This window comes from Equus przewalskii, chromosome 17, assembly GCF_037783145.1.
Source record: "Equus przewalskii isolate Varuska chromosome 17, EquPr2, whole genome shotgun sequence".
In the NCBI taxonomy this organism is placed as follows: domain Eukaryota; kingdom Metazoa; phylum Chordata; class Mammalia; order Perissodactyla; family Equidae; genus Equus; species Equus przewalskii.
In genome coordinates, this window is record NC_091847.1 from 66,765,090 (window position 1) to 66,787,703 (window position 22,614).

Genomic DNA, 22,614 nt, shown 5'->3' on the forward strand with positions numbered 1-22,614 from the left:
AATTATTTCAATATGAAGCATGACTAATAAACCAGTATGAGTAGTTTTCAAAGTGAACAGGATTTGAAGATAGTTCAAGAAGAAGAACTCTACAAATCCTAGCACTGTACAAGCACATAACTTTTTTCTGGCTAATCCTTTGAAAATATAAGTGCTGTAATATTTATTTACAAAATCATTCACACTGTTTTTACTTTCACTTCGTACTTGGTGTTTATATGGTATGCTGAGTTTTCTCTTTGGAGTACACCACCTTCTCACTATAATATTCATGTTAATAACTCTCATAACAGAAGTGGGTAGATTTTAATTTTCAGCAGTGCCTTGTTTTTCTTTAATACATTCCCACATTTAAATATGAAAGTGAATGCCTATAAGATTTTTTTAATTAGAGGAATTTCTTGTATATTGCTTTAAAGTAAAAACTCCTGAGCCCAGAAATTCATGGTTTTAAATTATTTGTTTGGAACCCTAGGGACTTCTCTACTGTTCCAGTCTCCCAATTAAAAAAAAAAGTAAGCAAAGTCCATATGAGGGCACTCTCAACTCCCCTGTGGAAGGTAGTACTTTACAAATTCTTTTCTTTAATAATTATATGGGCTCCTATAATTTTCCATCACAAATTATTATTCGAGTTCCTTTCATGCAGACACATCTTTCATGTGCTCTCAATACATGGCTGACCTTGGGAGGGATGGGGAGTAGAAACCAGTCCAAATTACATTGTACTCTTCCATTTTCTGCTTCAAATATTTTTATATGGGAAGATCGGGTAAAAAGAAATCAACCTTAAAGGAGAAAATGAGGAAGTACCAGAAGAGCCACACCCAGTCTGGGCAGAGGGTGTGCATAGAAGATAAGCCAGTCTTACCTGCCTGCCTTGCAGACCAAGGGTATGACAGTAAGGGCTCACTGCACTCATTCATATATAAGAAATTTCCCCTCTAATGTGTGTTGAGGATGTTGAGTTTTTATAGCCCTTTGAGACAAGTAGTAGTATTATCCCCATATCTTAAGATGAGAAAACTGTATTTCAGGTCATTTTTAGCACCAGTTGGGGAACTGGCCAACTGCCCAAGTGAGTCATGGTCCAGATGCTCAATCCTGCAGCCATGAGGGTCCAAGACAATTACCCAGTGTTTTTGGCACTCCTTGCCATAGCCGTGCCCAGTACACACCCTGAATATTTGATAATGTATGCTTAAAAAAACAACTCCATATTGTACTGATTATCATACAAATATCTGTTCATGAATACTTATTTTCAGCATTTGAATCACCAACTCTCATCTCAGCACTGATTTTCACTTTGGCCATTTGTGCCAATGTAAGGAAACATTGGCATGGATATTGGAAGTAGGCAATTTGCCCACCCTGCAGGATCATGCTCCTCACACAAATGAGCCAAGCACTGAAATTTGGCATGACTTCATCCCTTAAAATTAAAGCCAGACTTAAGGAAATCTACCACCAGGGGGCAATAAATATCACATGATGAGAAACAGATAACAAATTGGTGGCCAGTAGCCATATTTTGTTTGGTTCAAATGGTTTGTTATCTTGTTCCTTTTACATTCAAGTCAATATTTAATAATCAGGAGTGCTCACATAAAAATATAGATTTTCAGTTTTTCTTGAAAAGTCAGAAGATCTAGCAATTACCGGCTCTGTGTTTCTTCAAGATAACAATTGGCTGTAGCTGAATCCAGCTGCCCAATTTGGATAGCCAAGCTGACTCCAGCACCTCATCATTCATATAATACAGCACATGTGCTTACATCTGGCCTGCTTCAGGTTACCTGCCTGGCCTCTATGGTATCTGAGTTTGTGAACTCCTCATCCAAATAATCAGGCAAAGGCAGGAAGTATGGTTACAGGAAAGATTGTATGCATTAAACTTCTAGACTTCTTTAAGTAAAAATTTCAACTTTGTTATTAAAAAATGACATTGCACCACCAAGGAATACAATAACTGAACATTAATACAGAGATCAACATATTTTAAAATGACCAAATCTTAGGTATACTTTGATATATTTTCCACTAATGCTTAACTACTTTAAATTAACTTATTTTAACTCTGTTCTTATCCTCTGAATGAAACAGAAATTTGGACTTCATCTTAAATCCACATCCTGAAGGAATCAGGACCCTCCCAGAGAGCCTATATATTTTGTTACTTCAAACCGATTTGGCATCTGGTCATTTTCTTAGTTGCAGATAAAAGCAAGAATTGTACTGCCATAAGGAGCTTGCTCAAATGCAACCTCCCAAATTCTTATCTATCTCATTCTCTCTCTAGCAGGTGGAAGAAACTGCTGGAAGGGATAAGAAACATAGCATCCTCTTCCAATTGCCTTCTTACTCATCTGTGAGTTCATTCACAATCAGAACAGGCAGAGAGAACAAGTCTCCAAGGTCAAGGATGGCTTTGGCAGTGAGGATATTTCTCTTTCCAGACTCCTAGACTGTCCTCAATGTTCAGGGTCAAACTTTCTGGTTTCATAGAGAAGTTACTATTTTTGCTCTACAGAGGTAGTTTGGGGTGGCAGACAGAGCTCTAGCTTTGAGTGAGAAAAGCTTGGTTTGAGTTATTACCCTATCCTCACTGAGAATTCATCACTATTTACTTGTATCCTGAGGCTCATTTTTCTTGACTACAAGATGGGAATAATATTATTTTCCCTTACTACTTCCCCCATAAAGAACCAGATAAAATAATACATATGGTGAAAACAAAGTGTAGAACACTGTATAATACAAGGTATTACAATTCGGAAGATGACTTGGAGAAAAACTGATCTAAGATGGCTATTTTTCTGCTCCTGAAGGCTGAGTAAGCAGGATGCAGATGAACAAGATCCTCATAGTGACAGAGACTTTTAGGCAAGAGTTAGTGAGTCCTTGTGGTAGATGGTAGAGTAGGAAGCACCAAGTGGAGAGACCAGCACTGTCTTCCCACGTAGATAATAATTCTACTCAAATCTGTCTGATGTGGCTATTTTGGAACTCTGGAGTCTATTGAAGGTTTGCAACTTCCAGGGGAAGGCTTTGATAGTAAATTGTGCTTAATTTTGGATGATTTCAGCTCTAAGCACAGCAGCAACTATCCATCTCCCACCTCCCAGACCCATGGCAGGCAGCTGTGGACATGTTCTTAGAGTAGCTTGAACATAGCTTGCCAGAGCCAGGGTGGGAACAAAAGAACCCTATCCTCCAAATATTGTGGATCTTTTTCCTGGTTGCTGATTGCTGCTTCTGACCACAGAGGTGCAGACAAAGAGGCAGCAGCCACTGTTGTTGCACCTCCCTCCATTGTTGCAAGCCCCTTCCCCTCCAGCTGAAGGAAATTCCAGGGATTTAAAGGGCTGGCATCCTTTGTTCCCCCTTCATTTTTCTCTTTTTCCCCTTTGGGAGCCATACATTAAAGACTAGGACATTGAAAAGCAACCACATATACAGGAGAAATTAGAAAGTCACCACACATACCCAGGCAAAGGCACAGGCTGTGAAAAGGCCTGGGAAGACCTTAAGTTTACATCTCAGGCTGATTCTCAGCACAGAGACAGCCTATAAAAACAAAAACAAAAACCAGCAAAATCTGGGTGAAAATCTTATTTCCAGAGTTACCAAATTATTAGATTTAAATGTCCAGTTTTCAACAAAAAAAATCACAAGGCATACAAAGAAACAGGAAACCATGGTCTATTAAAAGAAAAAATAAACCAACAGAAACTGCCCCTAAAAAAGACCTGATGGTGGATCTACTAGACAAAGATGTTAAAGCAACTGTTTCAAAGATGCTCAAAGAACTAAAGGAAGACAGGGAGAAAGTCAAGAAAACAATATATGAAAAAACGGAAATATCAATAAAGAGCTAGAAAACCTAAAAAGAAATTCTGGAGCTCAAGAGTAGAATAACTGAAATGAAAAATTCACTATAGGAATTTGAAGACAGATTTGAGCAGGCAGAAGAAAGAATCAGCAAACTTGAAGATAGGACAATGGAAATTATTGAGCCTGAGGAACATAAAGAAAAAAGATTGAAGAAAAGTGAACAGAGCAGAAGGGATCTGTGGGATAGCATCAAGTGGACCACCAATGTACAGATAGTGGGAGTCCCAGAAGGAGAAAAAATAGAGAGAAAGGAACAAAAAGCAGAAAGGAGAAAAAAGAGCGAGAATATTTGAAAAAATAATAACTGAAAACTTCCCAAATTTGATGGAAGACATGAGCATAAACATCCAAGAAGCTTAATAAAATCCAAGTTTGATGAACTCAAAGAGATGCACACTGAGAAACATTACAGTCAAACTGTCAAAAGTCAAAGAGAATCTTGAAAGCAGCAAGAGAGGAGCAACTCATCACATATAAGGGATCCTGAATCAGATTACCAGCAGATTTCTCATCACAAACTTTGGAGGCCATTCCCAGATAAACAAAAGCTGAGGAAGTCCATGACCACTAAACCTGTCCTGCATGAAATGCTGTAGGGAGTCCTGCAGATTGAATGAAAGAAGTCTAGAAAGCAACTTGGAGCCATATGAGGAAATAAAGATCTCAATAAAGGTAAATACATGGGCATTTATAAAAGCTAATGTTATTGTTACAATGATTTGTAACTTCACTTTTTTTCTACACTTAGGAGATTAATACACTTTTTAAAATTATTAGTTTATGTTTTGGACACACAACATACAAAGATGTAATTTTGTGACATCAAAAAGTGAAAGGAGTAGGGATAGAGATGGAGCAGAGTTTTTGTATGTTATTGAAGTTAAGCTGTTATAAATCCAAATTAGAGTGTTATGCCTTTAGAATATTAAATATAATTGCCATGGTAACTACAAATAAAATAGATATAGAATATATACAAAAGGAAATGAGAAAGAGATTTAAACATTTCACTGGGACATTATGCTAAGTGAAATAATCCAGTCACAAAAGGACAAACAGTGTATGATTTCAACTACAGGAAATACTTAGAGTAGTCAAAATCATAAAAGCAGAAAATAGAAGGGTGGTTGTCAGGGGCTGGGACAAGGGGGGAATGGAGGGTTATTTTTTAAAGGGCATAGAACTTCAGTTTCATAAGATGAAAAGAGTTCTGCAGTGGATGGGTCGTGATGGTCACACAACAATACCACTTAATACCACTGAACCATACACTTAAAAATAGTTAAGATGTAAATTTTATGTTATGTGTATTTTACCACAATAAAAAAAAAAAACCATAATGAGGACCTAAGTTTGGGAGAGTTTAGGGGTAAGGGGATTTCTTTGGGGGATGAAGAAAATATTCTGAAGTTGATTTGGATGATGACTGCACAATTCTGTGGATGTACTAAAAAATTTGAATTGCACAGTTTAAACGAGTGAATTATATGGTATGTAAATTATATCTCAAAAAAGCTGTCATAAAATAATAATAAAAAAGAATTAATGAGTTCTTAAAATTCTACCAATTATCTGGTCTTAACTTTATAAAAGGATATAGACTCTGAAATGCACCAGACCACAGGACTCCCTCATCATTTGGAATATGTCACTGATCAGTAATTGGATAGGCAAATGGACTTAGAAAAATGGCTTTTTAAATACAAACTCTATCAGCTCAACCACAACCAGACCAAAAACTTGAGTGTTAAAAATGAGACAGAATTGTTCAGAATTGCAAAATAGGATAATGTCTTTCTTTCATATTCAGACTGTTTCTTGGTTAAATTTTTGATCAAAAAAATATAGCTTCTCCTGAATTGTATTTAATATATAATCCTACATTTAGGGATTTCAAGATAAAACCATAGCAAAACATGTTTTGTTGGCATTTCTAGGGAGTACTAAATACCCCTCTCACCTTCTCCCCAACACATAAGGAAACTGAAACACAACATCTCATAAGAATGTAAAATATGATAATGTGTCATAAACAAGTCCTGTTGGCAAAAGCTAGCACTCAAAAGTTATTGCTGAGATACTTAAAAATCTCAATTTTAAGAATCCAGGAAGCATGCCAGCTTCTGAGAAAATAAATTTAAATGGAGAAAATTAGGAAAATAATATAATCTTTTTGGAAATGCAAAATATCAAAAAGATATTCATATCAGTGAGGTATCAAAATGACAAGTGGACCAATGTGATGGAGGATTTGGCCCTCTCTCTGGGTCCTCTGTCTCTTTCTCAGCACCGTCAAGGATTGGGGAAAGGAGAAGTCAGCCTCGCTCATAGGATTCCTTGCAGAATGTCTACTGTAGCTTAGCCTTTTCTGGCCTGCTTGGACATGTCCCTCAGGGGATCACTCTTGTAAAAATAAAATACTAGTATTTCACATCCAATTCATTTCTCTAGCAGAACTGCAATTGTTGCTACTGTACCTTTGGTTTATCAGGTCTTGAAATTGGTTTGGATTTTTCACTTATATTGTTCATCTTGATTCTTCTTTTCTCCTCATATTCAATCCATCAATAAGTCCTTCTGACCCATACTTCAAAATGTTTCCAAGTCTGTCCACCTTTCTCCATTTCCACCCCTACCACCTAAGTCCAAGCCAGCATCATCTCTCACCTGGGACTTCAGCAATAGCATTCTAACTAGTGTTCCCAATTCCACTTTTTGCCCTCTTCAACACATTCTCCACCCATCAGCCCCATCAGATCACATGATTCCCCTGCTGAAAATCTTCCAGAGGCTTCTCATTGCCCAACTCCTTACCAGGGCCTCTTCCTTGCTTACTATACTCTGGCCACACTCATCTTATGTCTGCTACTAAAATACATCAAGCTTGTGGACGTCTTTCACTGGCTAGCTCTCTGCCTTGAAAGTTGTTTGTGTGGCATGTCCTTTATATCATCCTGGGCCTCATTTTAATGTTGCAGCTCAAAGAAGCCTTTAGTCTAAACTAACACTCCCCTACTCTGGTCACCCACTGGCACATCGTGTTTGGTTTTCTCCATGGTACTTAACATTCTCTAAAATTACTTTGTTCATTTCTTTGTTTATTTTTTTGCTGATGTTTCTACCTCCATACAGTATGACCTCTACAAAAGCAGGACCTTTTTGCTTTGCTGACAGCTTTTTCTGAAGCACACAGAATGCGCTGGCATATGATAGGGATTCAAAAATCATTTGCTAAATGAATAAATGAAAACTGAATTTGATTCTGTTTTCAAGATGGAAATTTCATCCAAAACTTAAAGGTCCAATGACTCTGACTTGTCACCTTGTTCTATCATCCTTTGCCGAGGGGTGAAAAAAAGGACATTTTATACATCAAAACCCATATTTCGAGCCTTAATTCGCAGCCCCAGGCTCCATATAAAATTTCTAATCAACCACCTTCTCTTCCAACTTATTATTTTCAAACCCATGAAACAATCGAAAGAAAAATACAGAGTGCCCATATAGTCTTCACCTAGATTCAACAATTGTTAACATTTTGCCATACTTGTAATCTTTCTCTCTCTCTATATACATATATACACATACACATACACACACACACACACACACACACATTTTTCCAAATAAATTTTTACAGTGATGACTGTAAAATAGTAATCTTCTGTTTCTATCATTCCTTCCCTATTAATTAGCTGGCATTATTCATAACCAATGACTTCTTGACACTGGAGCATATGGAGGCTGGTTTGTATTAACAGGGAAGTAGATTCAGAAAAAATCTTTTCATGGTCTTGATGTACTTCTGAATCAATCCCGTTAGTACAGTCCCTAAACAGAGAAAGTGCATGGAGCTCCAAAGCCCTGAATACTAGAATTTACTGCTGTGAGAAAAAATAAAATTCTGAAATATTCAATATTTTTCCTTCACTATAACAAGTGTAAAAGTGTCCCTATATAATTGCTGTTGTTATTACCATTGGTCCATCTGGTCCCAGGCATTTTAAGGTATTTTGTTATCAACGTTGAACTAAAAAAGAAAGAAATGGATAATAAGTGTTTGAGATATAAGAAACACTTTGAAATTGAAAGAAAAATAATTTTAAGTGTGTAAACATTTTCAAATGGCCCCAGAGAACTGAAGAGGAAAATTCAGAGTCAGCATTTCATTACTGCCACTAATGCAGCGAGGCGCTATGCATTATTGCCATAATGCAGTCCAGATATTCCCGACAGGCAGGTAACCAAACATAATTTCTTAAATTTAAAAATATTAATTAGAAGTGCTTCCCCCAGCAGGTTTGATCAGTTGTATTTTTGCACAGATTAGTATTAGAACTAGCATGATGGGGGAGGTAGTCTGGAAGAGGCCTCAGGAAGAGCCAATCGGGAATTTGAAATCCTCTACAGGTAATCTATAAGAATAGCATAAAAATTACTTCTTTTCAGTGTTTTAAAATTGGATTTGCCAGTAACAAAATGGTGTGAACTTGGATTATTGAACTAGTGAGATAATCTCATGTAGTTCTAAAATGTACTCATTCATTCATCAAACACAAGCGGAATTCTTCCACATGCCAGCTACACGCCAGGGGCTGGGAATCCTCGGGTGAAATACCATGGCTCCTGCCTTCAGGTGCATCAGTCTGATCTGGCTCTAAGGAAGTCTCTCCCTAAGAAAGTGGGGTGGGGTAGAGGCGAGGGAGGGAAGGGATGAAAAGGGGACCAAAAACGAATGCTAAAGGGTCAACAAGAATGTAGGCAAATAAAAAGATTAACAGAAAATGCTGAAAGACCTTAGAGGGAAAAGTCCTGGACTATGAGGTGTGAGCAGGGCTGCCACAGACAGCTTTTTAGTCTGAGCATTACACAGACACTGATGAAGCTGCTAGGAGAACTGAAATCCAGACCCAATTTCACTTGTCAAACCTCATGCCCTGGGGAAAGGGGATGGAAGGAGGAAATATACCTGCCCCACAAAACAGGCACTTTTTTTTCATTTGCAGAAAGACACTGCATAGGCTATCTCTGTCCCTGGATCCAAAGGTGTGCCTTTAGAAACAAAAATATTAAGGAGAGTGACAGTTCGTGGGGCTGACACTCTACACTCAATCAAGGCTCTCCTTAATAATTTCCTCACATATAAAGAATTCAAGAGTATATTTATTTTCAAGACTTCCAGGTGCATATCTTGGGCTTATAATAAGCTATAGCAATAGATGTTTTAACATGGAGCTCAGGTTCTTCACCTACTTTAAGAGTATACTTTAAAAATATTTGAGATGTAGGGGCTGGCCCCGTGGCCGAGTGGTTAAGTTCACGCGCTCCGCTGCAGGTGGCCCAGGGTTTCGTCAGTTCGAATCCTGGTCGCGGACATGGCACTGCTCATCAAACCACGCTGAGGCAGCGTCCAACATGCCACACCTAGAAGGACCCACAACTAAGAATATGCAACTATGTACCGGGGGGCTTTGGGGAGAAAAAGGAAAAAAAATAAAATCTTAAAAAAAAAAAATTTGAGATGTAATATTGTAATATGTAATATGTTAAATAGAACAAAATACTTATGTCTTCTTTCCCTTTGTATTATAACATTTTAAGAATCTTCTTGTTATTATTACTGTTATCATATTACTCCAGAAAAACGCCAAGTTCCAGTGTAAACCATGGTCATCCATTATTTGAACAAGATTATTTTCATTTACATTGTTTTAAATTTTAAAATTTGTGGTTCTACATAAAATAAGAGAAAGCAGCCAAATCTTTTCAAATATAGAGTGCTGATGTGGAGTTTAAAGTCCACATCATTTTTATCCAGTTTCAATTTCCTCTGAAACACCTGGAAGTATTCCTCATGCTAAACAAAACAGCTTGTGTGCTCATATTCATAAAAAAATTGCACTGCGAGCCTAAAACACAAAACAAAACATTGAATGGGTATATATTCCACTGAACCTAGACTCTGATAGCTTTTTGGCAGGCTGATCTAAGACACAGTATTTTTGATTCCTTAAGTGTCAAAATTTATTAAGTGTTCATTGTACAAAGAATTGTGGAATTAAGCAGATAACAGAAAAGACATCATTTCTGCCTTCAAAAGGATAGGGCTATTTTGACATTGAAATATTTCTTTTCAGAAAGCTTACGGCAGCAGCAATATGGGTAGGACATGAGCAAAATTCTGCAGCTGCCCTCTCCTGTTTGGACCTCTCTTTGAGGTACCCATTAGCCTCTCCTGGTCTCTCACAGTCCCTCATGGCTCACTTCTGGAAATTCTCCCCATTCCAATGCCTTTTTTTATTATGCCCATATCAAAACTACATGCTTATAATCTATTTTCTTAGGGACTAGTTGCCAAAGTGATCTATGCTAAAGTACGTTCTACTTTTATCCCTTTGAGCAACGTATTTACTTTTTACTATCTTTTTAGAGACATTGTCTTAATGCATAGGAGTGACTTTAATGGTGGGGGTTTCCACATGCATGATGGGTCTTTTGGTGTCCCTCAGATAAATCATTTCAGGGGCTGCCAACATTGTTTCCCTATCCAAAGAGCTAAGGAGAAAAGAAATAGGTAAGCCATTTGCATATCTTAGTAGCATGCTTGCCAAAACCTATGAGGGGCAGATGGTTTCATCCACACTTTTGTGGGATCCTCTGTTTCAATAAGCCCAGACTAGTTTTCCACAATTCCTATTGGGGGGAAATATATTTCTCCAAAAAGGGGTGTGAGTGGCATTTTGGGCAGGACAATTCTTTGTTTTACAGAATGGTATTAGACATAGCAGGAATTTTAGCATCCTGGTCTCAACCCACTAAATTCCAGTATCATCTCCCTTGCCATCCCACCTGCCCAGTCACTATGACAACCAACATGCCTCCCACACATTAACAAATGTGTGGAACAACTCTGGTGATGACTATCAGCCAACCCTTTTAGAGCCAGTTAGAACCTTCTCTGTGGGAAGCACAACATGCCCCATCAGCCACACTCTCAAAGGGGTTGAGTGGCCTTGGACCTCCAGTGACCATATCTCCATTCAGGAATACACAGTATGAATGGGAAAAGGCAGACATGAACTTTCCCGCTCAACATCCTCAAACTAGTTTCAGTCAATTATCTTACCACGAGTCAGAAATTCAGACTAAAAGGAAAAGTAAAGGCTTTCTTCAGATGGTGGCTTGGTGAGGAACAATTTGACAGTTTGACACTGATCTTTCTAATATTGTGATGGCATCTCTAAAAAAAATTATTCCCTTTGGGGGTAACATAAATTCAGAAATTCATCTAACTACAGTTGGAATCACATTCAGTCTCACCCAAAATATCATTTTTTTAAAAATCAGTACATAAGGAAAAATGAGAATGGAAGTACCATGTTGCAAATGTGTGGTAACACACCAAAATATTGATTTTTTAAAAATTGCTCACTTGACACAACTTTTAATGTCAATTTGTATTAGTTTCCTTAATTTTTCACAATTCTAGAATTAAATGGTTTAAACATATGGATAAGAATAAGAACTACATATCACCATAGAAAAATGCATTTCTATTTTATGGTGAGTAGATCAAAGTTTCAGGGGCCATAAAGAGTTTCACTGGGAGAGTAAAGTCCCTTTGTTTTCCTTTAGATAAGATATATGTGTGGAAGGCTCATGAACGGCAATAGTTCTATTTTATTAAATAATGCCCCAATAACATGACTGACAAAAAAAATTATATGGAAAACAAATTTTAAAACAATTTATTTAAAGGAAAATATGTAATAGCTGTGGTAGCTTTGAGAGGATGGAAGGTAGGGACATGGTTTTTGAGAATATGAACATATTGTTGCAATATTAATGGTTATTCCCAAAGTAAGGGTTAAGATTTGCTTCATTTTAAATATTGAACATTTGGTACATAATGATGCTGATTTGGTGTGATATAGGTGGTTAATTGTTGGTTATGTTGATAAGAAAGTCAATTACAGGGGCCAGCCTGGTGGCACAGCGGTTAAGCACCCACGTTCCGCTTCTCGGCGGCCCGGGGTTTGCCTGTTCAGATCCCAGGTGCGGACATGGCACCGCTTGTCAAGCCACGCTGTGGCAGGCATCCCACGTATAAAAGAGAGGAAGATGGGCATGGATGTTAGCTCAGGGCCAGTCTTCCTCAGCAAAAAGAGGAAGATTGGCAGTAGTTAGCTCAAGGTTAATCTTCCTCAAAAAACAAAAAAAGAAAGAAAGAAAGTCAATTACATTTCTTCCCTAATGGTCCATGTGTTGGTCAGATGCCAATTTAGGAAAATAAAGTCACTCTACTGCAAGTTCCAGGAATGCACGGGCCGTGTTGATATTACTCCATCTCCAGTGCCTGAGCACAGTACCTAGCACATAGAAGATCCTCGAAGGAGTGGATGAGTCAAAAAGCATTCACTCTTTTCTTCCAATGTGACAGCCACAGCCTTTGGTGATTCTCCCCCAAAGCATACTCAATTAACAAACTGATTTGTTAAGATTTGCTAATTGATTTGTTAACTCTGGTAAGAACTCTCATCATTATGCACTTATTGTGTGCCAGGCACATGGTGACCATTATTTCATTTAATTATTAAATCAACTTCATAGTATAAGCATTATTATCACCATTTTTAGATAAAGAAGCTGGATGTTAGAGAGATCAGTAATTTACTCTGGTTAACATGGCACAAAATGCAAATCCAGGTCTCTAAGACCTGGGTCTAACTATTGAATGCCTGTTATGAGTGAGGCATTGTGCTAGGACACAGAATCAGAGACTTCCACAGATGAGCCTCTGCCCTCTAGTGAGGGAGAGGGCCAAGTAAACAAGTCATTTAATTCACTATTAAATGGACTATAATAGAGGAAGTAACAAGGCAGCAGTCAGCAGAATTTAAGGAGGGAGGAGTAATTAATTACCTGAATTTAGAGATATTGCTAATCCTATGACAAGAGGAGAAGGACAGGATTTATATGTTGGCTCTCCAGATTCCCAGAGGCCAGCAAGTTATGTAAGGTGAGCAAAACCATTGCATCCAGTTATTAAACAATCCTGTCCCCAGTCCTAGTTCTCTTCATGCAGCTTTGCACAGTGGGCCAGCCAGTGTATACTGAGCAATGCTGCCGAGCCTATACAATGCTTGCCTCAAATGCCCCAATACAGTTCTCGCCTCGTAGCTGTACTTTGCACACCACTCCCAACGACTTGAAAAGCTTTTCCTTGATATTTCTGAGAGTCACTGACCAGGTGCCTCACATGTAGTGACAAACCAAGTCCTTCCTCTCCTACTTGGGTACCCTCTTAGCAATTTCCACTGCAACTGAATTTTTCTTAAGGAACCTGCTGCCACCACTGCTAACGATTGTTAAGCAGTCTATGCTCCTGCCTTTACCCAGCAGAGCTGTGGGAGATGGGAGTAAGCCCCTCCTTTGAAGGGCCTCTAAGACCCCACTGCTGGTACCCACTGTCTCTCACAATAGAATTTCTTCCCCTCTTTATCACCTTTAAGCAAAAACTTGTCAACAGGAAGAAGCAGCAGCATTTCTCTGTGTATCCCCTCTCCCAATTATACACATCCAAGAAAAACGTATTCTTTTCCTACTATTGAAACATAAGTAAACACACATGTACACACACTCACACAGAGGGCTCAGAGATAGAAGTCTGGCCCAAAGCCACAAGGTCAGCCATTTTCCTTACCAAACCAGAATGTTTAATATTCTTTTCAGGTTAATGGTACTTGCCTTATATTTATGTAACTAAGAGAAACCATTCTGGGTTCTTTGTCTGGGGTTTTTTTTTTTTGGCTAAAACAAAGAAACGGTTTACATTAAAGATGAATATTTACTTGTAAAGACCAAAAACACACAAAAAAATTTCACAAATTTTAAAATTCAGTCTCAGCCAAGACACCCTATTACATAAAGAGGAAGAAATCAAGAGTCAGGAATATTAAGTTTGGTGGTTAAAATCATATAGGCTGTGGCAGAGCCAGGGTAGAATCTAGGTTCTCTGATTCCCAATCTTTCTTGGGGGAGGGAAGGAGGAGGTTAAGAGAGGCATAGTTTGATACTTTTTCCTCTTGAGGAGAAAGAAGAATGGATTTCTCTGTTCTCCCTCAGTTGGTTTTTGGTCAGTTCTTGGTCATCTGCTAGGTATGTGCCATTTCTGGCTCTTGCATTTTCAACACAGCCGACTCTTGTATACTGAGCTCAGAGGCTCTGTGGTTTTCTGGAATGCTCAACATGTGTCTGCTCCAAAAGGAGAGTTGCACAGCCCTCTTTATTCTAAAAATATGCTGTTTTGGTTGAAACGGTTAAATTATTATTAAAGCTCATTTTATTATAGCTTGAATTGTGTCTAAATTCCTTTCACTGTTTTCCTTTTCAATGTCCTATGTTCTAGTCCAACTTTCCACCTTTATGTTTTCCTCTTTTGAACAAACTATGATATGCTCTACATAGCCTAGAATCATTTACTTATGCTTCCTAACAAATAAGTTTCTCCAGATTGTCATTAATGTTCAAATCTTTTCCCTTAGTGTTGTTGCCTAGATATGCTGCCAGTGGGCCTGGAACGTGATTTCACTAGTACCAAGTTCAGTGTTAATATTCTGCTCCATCTCCCTCTCGCTGGTCTGAGGAATGGCTCCTTTTCCTCATCTTTATTAGGAAGTAAAAACCAATGCATCTGCCAGCTTCATAATGCTCTTGGCTGCTCTGAGTGTGACGTGGAGAAAAAGGCTGTGGGTAGGTTTGTAGCAGCTGTTTTACCACATTCCTGTGAAAATGTCTGCAGGCACAAACTGCTCCACTCACGGCACAAAAAGGCCTTCTTCAGCCCTGGTAAATCTGCATGGCTGATTCCTGCTAGAATACAGGGTCTCAGACTTTAGTATGCATAAGAAACATGGTGGGGGGGGGGCGGTGTGCAGATTCCTGGGATGTACTCCCGGTCCCTAGGATTCTGTCCATCTAAGGTGGAGCCCAAGAACCCCTCTGCAGCATCCAGGTGATTCTGATGCAGGCTATCTGCAGAGCATTCTTAGAGAAATACTGATTACAGTTTTAGACTTAGGTTCATCATTCTTTTAAAAATATTTTTCTTAAAACTTTGGCTGGATGGCCAGTTTTCAGGAATGCTATAGAAGGGATTAATAAACAGATGGGGGAGCAGACCAGATTTCTCAAGTCCCTTCTATCCCACCTCTATGATTCTATGATTCTGTACTTTTTTGGATTATATACAGTACATCTGAATCCATGAAACTTAGGCTTAGTACAGAGAGATTTCTTGGCATCTTTTTCTCCCTACTGAAGATCCTGCAAGATGAAAGCTTATGCTAAAATGTAAAAAAATGTGTATATAGAAGCTTTGGTACCTTTCCGGAGTCATTATTTGCTCACTAAATAAAACCACAGTCTGTAGTCTATGGTCTCTCCCCGTTCTCACCTTGTGGGCACAGTTTGCTTTGTTTTACAAGATTAGGACTGAAGTGGGTAGTTTTTGTAAATACCAGCCAAAGAGGAATGTACCTGAGAACTGAAGTGAGCCTTAAAACCTGAGAGGAGGGTTTGGAAGGTGGGGACAGGGCAGGGCTCACTTATGCGTGGAGCAGACACATCTTCTGTGATGTGACTTTAGAGGAGACAAGGATACTAGGGTATGAAACTTCTTTACAGGGGTTAAGGTGTTGAGGGTGACTGCCAAAGCCTCATACTCTGTAAAGATAAAACTTACATATGCCGGGAAGATGAGTTCTTAAATTCACACTATCATATATATAAAAGACTGCCATTAAAGTTTCCAGAAAGCTGTTTTTAATGTGGAGGAGGAAAATTGCCATAGAAAGTTGGAGTTGGGGGGAAAAGAATGCAAACAAAGTAGAGTGTATAAAAATAGACTGTTGGCACCATGACTGTTCTTGTTCTGTTTATCTTATTCAGTAGGCAAAACACACAATAGAATTCTAGAGAAAAATAACTGACTGTGTGGTAACCTTGACAAATAGAAACGGCAAGCAATAGGATGTACATTGGAGTATATGAGGAAGCCATTTGGTGTAAACCTAATTCAGCCTGACTTTGTTTTTCCAAAAGGGCCGGACATGGTCATCAAGCATGCATTGTATATCTGCTTTAAACATTTCCTATGGCAAGAACAAATGCCCTTAAGATAAAGGTGCAACTTCCCCCCACACTGGCATTTCCTTAGGGATAAGCATCTTTCCTTAGGCTAGGAACTGATTGCTGTGCTCACCTGTGACCACTCAGCTGGAGACAACAGACCTGCCACCTTGCTGTGTTCACCGAGACAGCAGACCTACCTGCTGTGTCCATCAATCGCTGTGCAGTCTCGCGACTATTGTAAAAGGGACATTTCAATCATGTGAAACATCCTGTTTGGGGGTATATAACCACTCTGTGCACCCCACTTCTTCAGTGCCCTTTCTTCCTTCGGGAAGAAAGGCCCCAGGCCATGGTCCTCACATTTTAGCTCAGCATAAACTCACCCAAATTTTCGTTTATAGATTGGTTATGGATTATTTTCATCAACAACCTCAACTAATGAAAAGATAGAAATTCTGAGTAGACATAAAGCACAAAGGGCACTGACAAAGCAGATGCCACTGTGTTCTCACATTTCAGAGGGAGGGTCTCAGGTCCTCACCCAGGGCAGCCTCAGTTCTGGCTGTTAAAGGGTAAATATACATTTAAACAGGGACATGGAAATCTCTCCAAGAACTTCCCTATGAGCTACCTTCCACATTGGGAGTTTCCAAACAGAGATAGTCTATAGGAGGATGTAAGACTAGGCGGGAGAGAGGAACCTTAAAGAAATATCAAAGCCAGATAGGATGAAGTCTCCAAGAGGATGAGAAAATGCAGGAGAGACTGTCAATCTAGGCAGACTACAAAGGCCAAAGAACGCAGAAAGGCTGATATCTATAGCACAGTGTTTGGCACTTAGGGACATTCCATAAATATTCATGCAAGGAAAAGAGGGAAGACGGGGTTTCCAAGTAAAAGCTTCCTACATTGTTGGAAGAGGTGGCTGGCTATAAAGTGTGCTGTTGCAATTAAAGGACAAATGGGACTGAACCTAGAATCCAAACAGAAAAGGATATTAGTACATACTTCCCTTCAGAGACCTATTCAGAAGCACAACTCAGGAAACTAAAGCAGGTGGCTTAGCCCCTTGGTAAATGATCCAAAGGCACCTGTGACACAGGCTAGAAGCAAGGTACAAAGATATGCATAGCAGGGACATTTCTGCTGAGAGCTCAGGAGAGAGTATGCCTTGAGGCAGGACTCGTGGTTTATCTCTTCTGTTCATAGTTGGTTACCCCTGCACTTCCTCTTTCTACATAAAATTTAGTTTTGCTCCAGAACTATATGTGTACGTTGAAACGTAGTGGACAGGGTAAAAGAAAGAGAGTTAAAGAGGAAGTAGGAAGAGGCCAGGATACAAAGGCACAGTCTTTGATGGAGGCATTTTCTTTCTCTTTTGATCCTGGATGTTGGCTCAAGAAGGACCGTTAAAATTTGACATCAAGTTGCCCGGAATAAAGTTCTCCAATTTTTCATGGCAGGGGCAGATCTTTCACTATATCTTTGGGTGGACTTCATTGGTTAGTAAATCTCAAACTCCAGCAACAAGCACTTCCTGTGTGCCTTCTCTATTCCAGACTGGCCGTGAGAAAAGCAGCCACTCTATTGGCCCTTATGAACCTTACAGTCCAGTAGGGGACAAATTGTCATACAGGATTACACATTTGCTTGGAAGAAAAGAACCGGGTGCTATGAGAGTTCTTAAGTAAACTGAGACCTGAAGAGATTTCACCAGTAACAAAGAGGAAAGCTGAGGGTTTCAGGCAGAGGGAACAGCATGTGCAGAAGCAGTGATAGTTCCCAAATTATAGTTTCGGAGGGCCTTAGAGGCAGCAATTTGACTCTGAGTGGTGGGCCAGCAGCTGTTTTTGCATAGCATTTTACATAAGATTTATAAAATATCAATTGGGCATATCAAAGAAAAGTTGGGCTGGATGCACATTATGAGATAAAGCCCCCCAAATCTCCCCTTGTGCTACTAACCATGCAGGAGCCATGAGATGGGTCTGGCCTATTTGAAGACCCAAATGAAGGCAATTGTGACCAGAGCATAAACCTCAGTGGGAGACTGGCTGAAGACTACACTACCTACAGTTTAAGGCAGAGCCAAGGAAGCCTTGTAGGGAAGATTATGAATTTTTGATTTTATCATAAGTGCAATGGGAAGCCACTAGGGTTTTAAGGTGGAGAGTAACATGATCTGATTTATAGCTTAAGAAGATCACTCCAGCTTCTTGATAAAGATGGATTGCAAGGGACAAAGTGCTAACATCTGATGAGTTTCTGTGTGGGCTTGTCCCTGAACAACACACATGCATTACTCATTTAATTCTCACAACATTCCCCCAAAAGTGAGTGTTATTGTCTTCACTTTACAAGTGAGGAAACTAAGGCCCTTTGAGGTTACATGAATTGCCCAGGATAATACAGGGAGAAGCAAGGAAATGAGTACAATTCGTTTTATTATTGTGCAGTTAATACATACTATATACCCAATAAAATCTCAATGATTGTTTTGTCATAAAATTCTGTAGGTAGGTGATGGTCATATTGAGAATGCAATGATCACGGAAGAGTTAATATGTATTTTTGCAGCAAGGAAGTTCCTGACCCTGGCTGTTCATCTGAGAGAGAGTGCATATAGCATGTATGATTGAAGCTATTATAGGATTTTGCTCTTAAAAACCTCTCTTATCATTGTTAAATGTGCGAAAGACCTCTTTTCACTGTTTGGATCTTTTTGTCAGGCTGTTTTCCAGGAAGTGGTTGCTAGGAGTGAAAGAGTTTTATTATTTAGAGATAAGTGGAGCCTAGATATCTTACCCCCTTAAAAAGTACAAAAAAAATTACAGTAATTGACTTGAAAATTATTTTTGCGACACCATTTGTACCAGTCCACCTGCTTTCTATTTACTTGTGGTTATCTCCTTTCGCTAATGATTCTCTGAAAGCACACACTGAGGTTTGCACTCAAATACTGTCCTGGAGACTGTGGGAGGAGTCTGACGGCCAGGGCTCTTCAGAGCCAACAGCTGCCTCTAGTGAGCACGTGCATGATGAGTGACTACAGGGCACCCTGCCACGAGTGCGAGTGCCAGAGGCTGCACATTGCATGAATTACCCTTGAATGTAGTTACCTTTATATTCTGATAATGTCTACCACTGGGGGAAACTCCCGCTGAGATTCAAGTTGTACCAACCAGGTTACAGAAACACTGTTCCACACCCTGGAGCAGGTTCCCACCCAGGCCCTGAGGTTCTTGGCAGTGTATCCCTTTGCCCCTTCTCATACGATCCCTTAACAGTATCTTTGATTATTAACCTAAAGGTGTGTATATCTTTTATTGCTCTTGCAAAACCGCCATCTGCTAGGCTGTTTATAGCTTTTGTCTAGTCATTGGGCTTAAAGCATTCTTTAATCTTGTTTGATATTTACATACGTTGCTTGCAATTCCCATAGTATCTGTTGGGAAAAAATAGGCACGAGATTTCATCAGTAAGTGTCTGATAATCTCCAGAGAAAAGACATAACTGCAGGTAACCAGGGCTCAGAATCACAGTTTGGACCCAGGCGTCACCTTTGAGGTCACTTAAGCCAAGCTTCCATTTTTTTAGACGAAGGAATAGAGGCATTGACAGGTCAAGGGACTTGCTCAGGTCAACCAGGCTGGAGCTAGAATTCCAGTCTCCTACTCTCAGAGCAGAAAGTCTTTAGACATCTGTGTACATTATTAAAGTTTTTAATAAACAAACATAAATATAGTCTTCAGAATTGACCTTAAAATGTGTTTATCGGATTTCTCACTGCACAAGAACTTGATTTTCCTCTCAACACTTGGGCAGATCCTAGCAAGTGTACACACTTGAGGCACTTCCCTTGGCTCACTTCACAAATTATTGACGAAAAACTACAATTATGAGGGAGACTAAGTTTATCTCCAGAATCTCCTTCTTTGTTCCCCATCCTCTCTTCTTCCTTTGGTATTCCTCTCAGTGTTTCTGGTATCTTAAGATATGAATCTCAACCTGTTTATAGGCCCTTGGCCTTATATGCTTATAATTGAGGACAACCCTTCATGTCTAGACTATTTCCTACCTCGTTTCCTCCCCTGCCTACATAAACTTACCTATGCAGTTTATTCTATCCTCTTAGTTCCTCCCCTCAGTTGGGATGTTAGCATAGCTCATGTGCTATCGATACAAATGTTTTCCTTTTATGCCTATCACGAGATGTCCAGTTCTCTCTATTTCTGTCACTCTCTTGGATTAAAACAATATTTCTAGAAACACCTGTTAAAATGCAATCAATGTTAGCTGGGAGGTAAAATCCATGAAGGCAGTAATGTGTGAAGGCAGTATAACCAGCTGGAATTAAATTCTAAGCCTGTCCCTCTCCAAATTCTAAGAATTTTCCTTTGTGTCATGCCTCTTGCAGTAGAAATATAATAGCATTTGGTGCTCAATATCAAGTGTAGCTAATATATAGGGAGGCTGCAGGTACCTCTGGATACTTTTTCCTCCACCTAGAACACATAGGTCAGTGACTATGTAACTGTAAGATTAAATAAAGGATGGATTATGAAAATATCTTCTTTTTTCTTAACTCAGATTACATTTGACAACCTTGAAGTTAGTTGTGGAAAGAAGAATAGCTAGTCAGAAATGGCATTCAATTGAAAAAGCATAAAATATGTTTACTTGAATTCACTGATTCAAATATTTTGGACACACACTTTGAGGTAAATGGGCATTTTTATATGTGCTGTCAATAGGACTGGCTTCTCGATGATCCAATTCTCTTTCCTCTACCTTCTCATATTCAATGGATCAATCAGGATAGGATAAATTTTGCTTTGGTAACAAACAATCCTCAATCACAGAAGCATAAAATGACAAAGTTTCTTTCTCTGAACTCAGAGACCCAGGTAGACAGATCAGCCACTGCTCCAAGCATTAACAGTTATAGTGGAATAGAGAAAGGCAGAGTAGAAAATTATGCATTGGCTTTTTAAGCTTATAATCTCATATCCCTGGCCAAACGAAGTTGTATGGAGACATTGCAGGGACATGCAATCCTACACGGGAGGAGACTGGAAATACTCAAGGTAGAGTGCTAATAATATTGTATCAGATTATTTGTAATTCCCTGAATCTACCATTTAACTTTGTTCTTTTGTTCTTGAAAGAATGCCCTTGTCAACCTTATACATCTGGATTTCTATCTGGCAGATGTCACCTCCTTTCTAGAATATTCCATATCTTTCTGATAGAATTCATTTCTATGTCATCTTTATCCACTGAATATACATATATACATAATGTTTACAGCATCCAGAATATTGTATTTTAATTAGGAGTTTATGTATCTGTGTTTCATCGACCTCCTCAAACCAAAAGACCATGTTTTATTCATCTGTGTAACCTCAGCTCCCACCATGGTGGCTGGCACAGGTAGTCAGTCACTAAAAACAAGGTGTCCACAAAGTCCTTTTGCAGTTTGAATTTTTAATGTTTCCTCCTCTTTGTGAAATATAATAGAGAAGTAATTTACTCAAGATTCAAATAAAATTGTGAAGGGTTCATTTTTCTAATATACTTCTTTTATTTTCCAGTTAATAAACTCCTATATTACATTAAAGAGCCTCAATTATGTTATTGAAATGATGGTGGATATATTGAAAGCTAGAAAATCAAAATCCTCCTGTCTAGCTCGGAGACAGATGCACACAAATAGAGTAATGCAATAAACGAAGATAATACCAAGTGAACCCTGATATAGAGATGAAGAACCACTTCCCTCTGCCTGGAGAGGTCAGGGAAGTCTTTCCAGAGGAGATGACATTTGAGCTGAGTTCTTAGGAAAGAGAAGGTATATCCAGATGGCAATGGTTAGGGGAATGGGTAGAGGTCAAAGCCATAGAGTCAAGAAATGCAAGGCATTTCTAAGGCAAGTCACTGAAATGTTGAACAGATTACTTAACGTTTCTGTGTCAATTTTCTCACCTGCAAAATGAGATTGTACCTACTCGCCTATCTCAAATCGCTGTTATGAGAGTAATAGCTGTTATGAGGATAAAAGGCGTGTCATATAAGAAATTGGAGAGCACCATGAAGAAGTAAGATGGGAACCTTGAAGGGTCAGTGGAATTTTGATGAATAGAGAGAGGGGCTTAGGACATATAAAGTGATAAGAATGGTGTAAGCAAAGACTCCAAGGAGGGAAGGTAGTTAGGTGAAAGAAAATCGATCAGTTTGGCAAGAGTGAAGGACAGCAAATTAAGGTTCAAACACTAACCAATCCAGAATATTGTATTTTAATTAGGAGTTTATGTATAAAGTATAGAAGTCTAGTTTAGCAGAATGGCAAAGCCGGTTGTCTTAATATGGCTCAATATTTTTTGTTGGGAGAGAAGGGAAGCAAATCTAGAGTTACAGAAGTGATTCAGGGTCCAAACTGAAGGTTGGGGCAGGCTTCTTGATGCTTACTGTACCTCCACTGGCATCCCTTTATTTTAAATCATGCAAGCCTATCAAATGTGGCCCTCAAACAATTGAGGGAGTCATATAATACATAAATAGGTTAAAACATAGATATATAATTTA

General features: G+C 39.0%; 1 long non-coding RNA gene across 4 annotated transcripts in view; it reads right to left on the minus strand.

The window, feature by feature from the left end:
• Positions 1-22,614, minus strand: part of LOC139076663 (uncharacterized) — a 204,352-nt gene that overhangs the window by 174,884 nt on the left and 6,854 nt on the right. Inside the window, exon 3 of one of the 4 annotated variants that reach the window (XR_011528493.1) lies at positions 6,987-7,927. The exons of the other annotated variants lie outside the window; for them this stretch is intronic. This is a non-coding gene — a long non-coding RNA (uncharacterized lncRNA). Of the gene's footprint in view, positions 1-6,986; positions 7,928-22,614 lie in introns of those variants that run through there. 4 annotated transcript variants of the gene reach the window in all.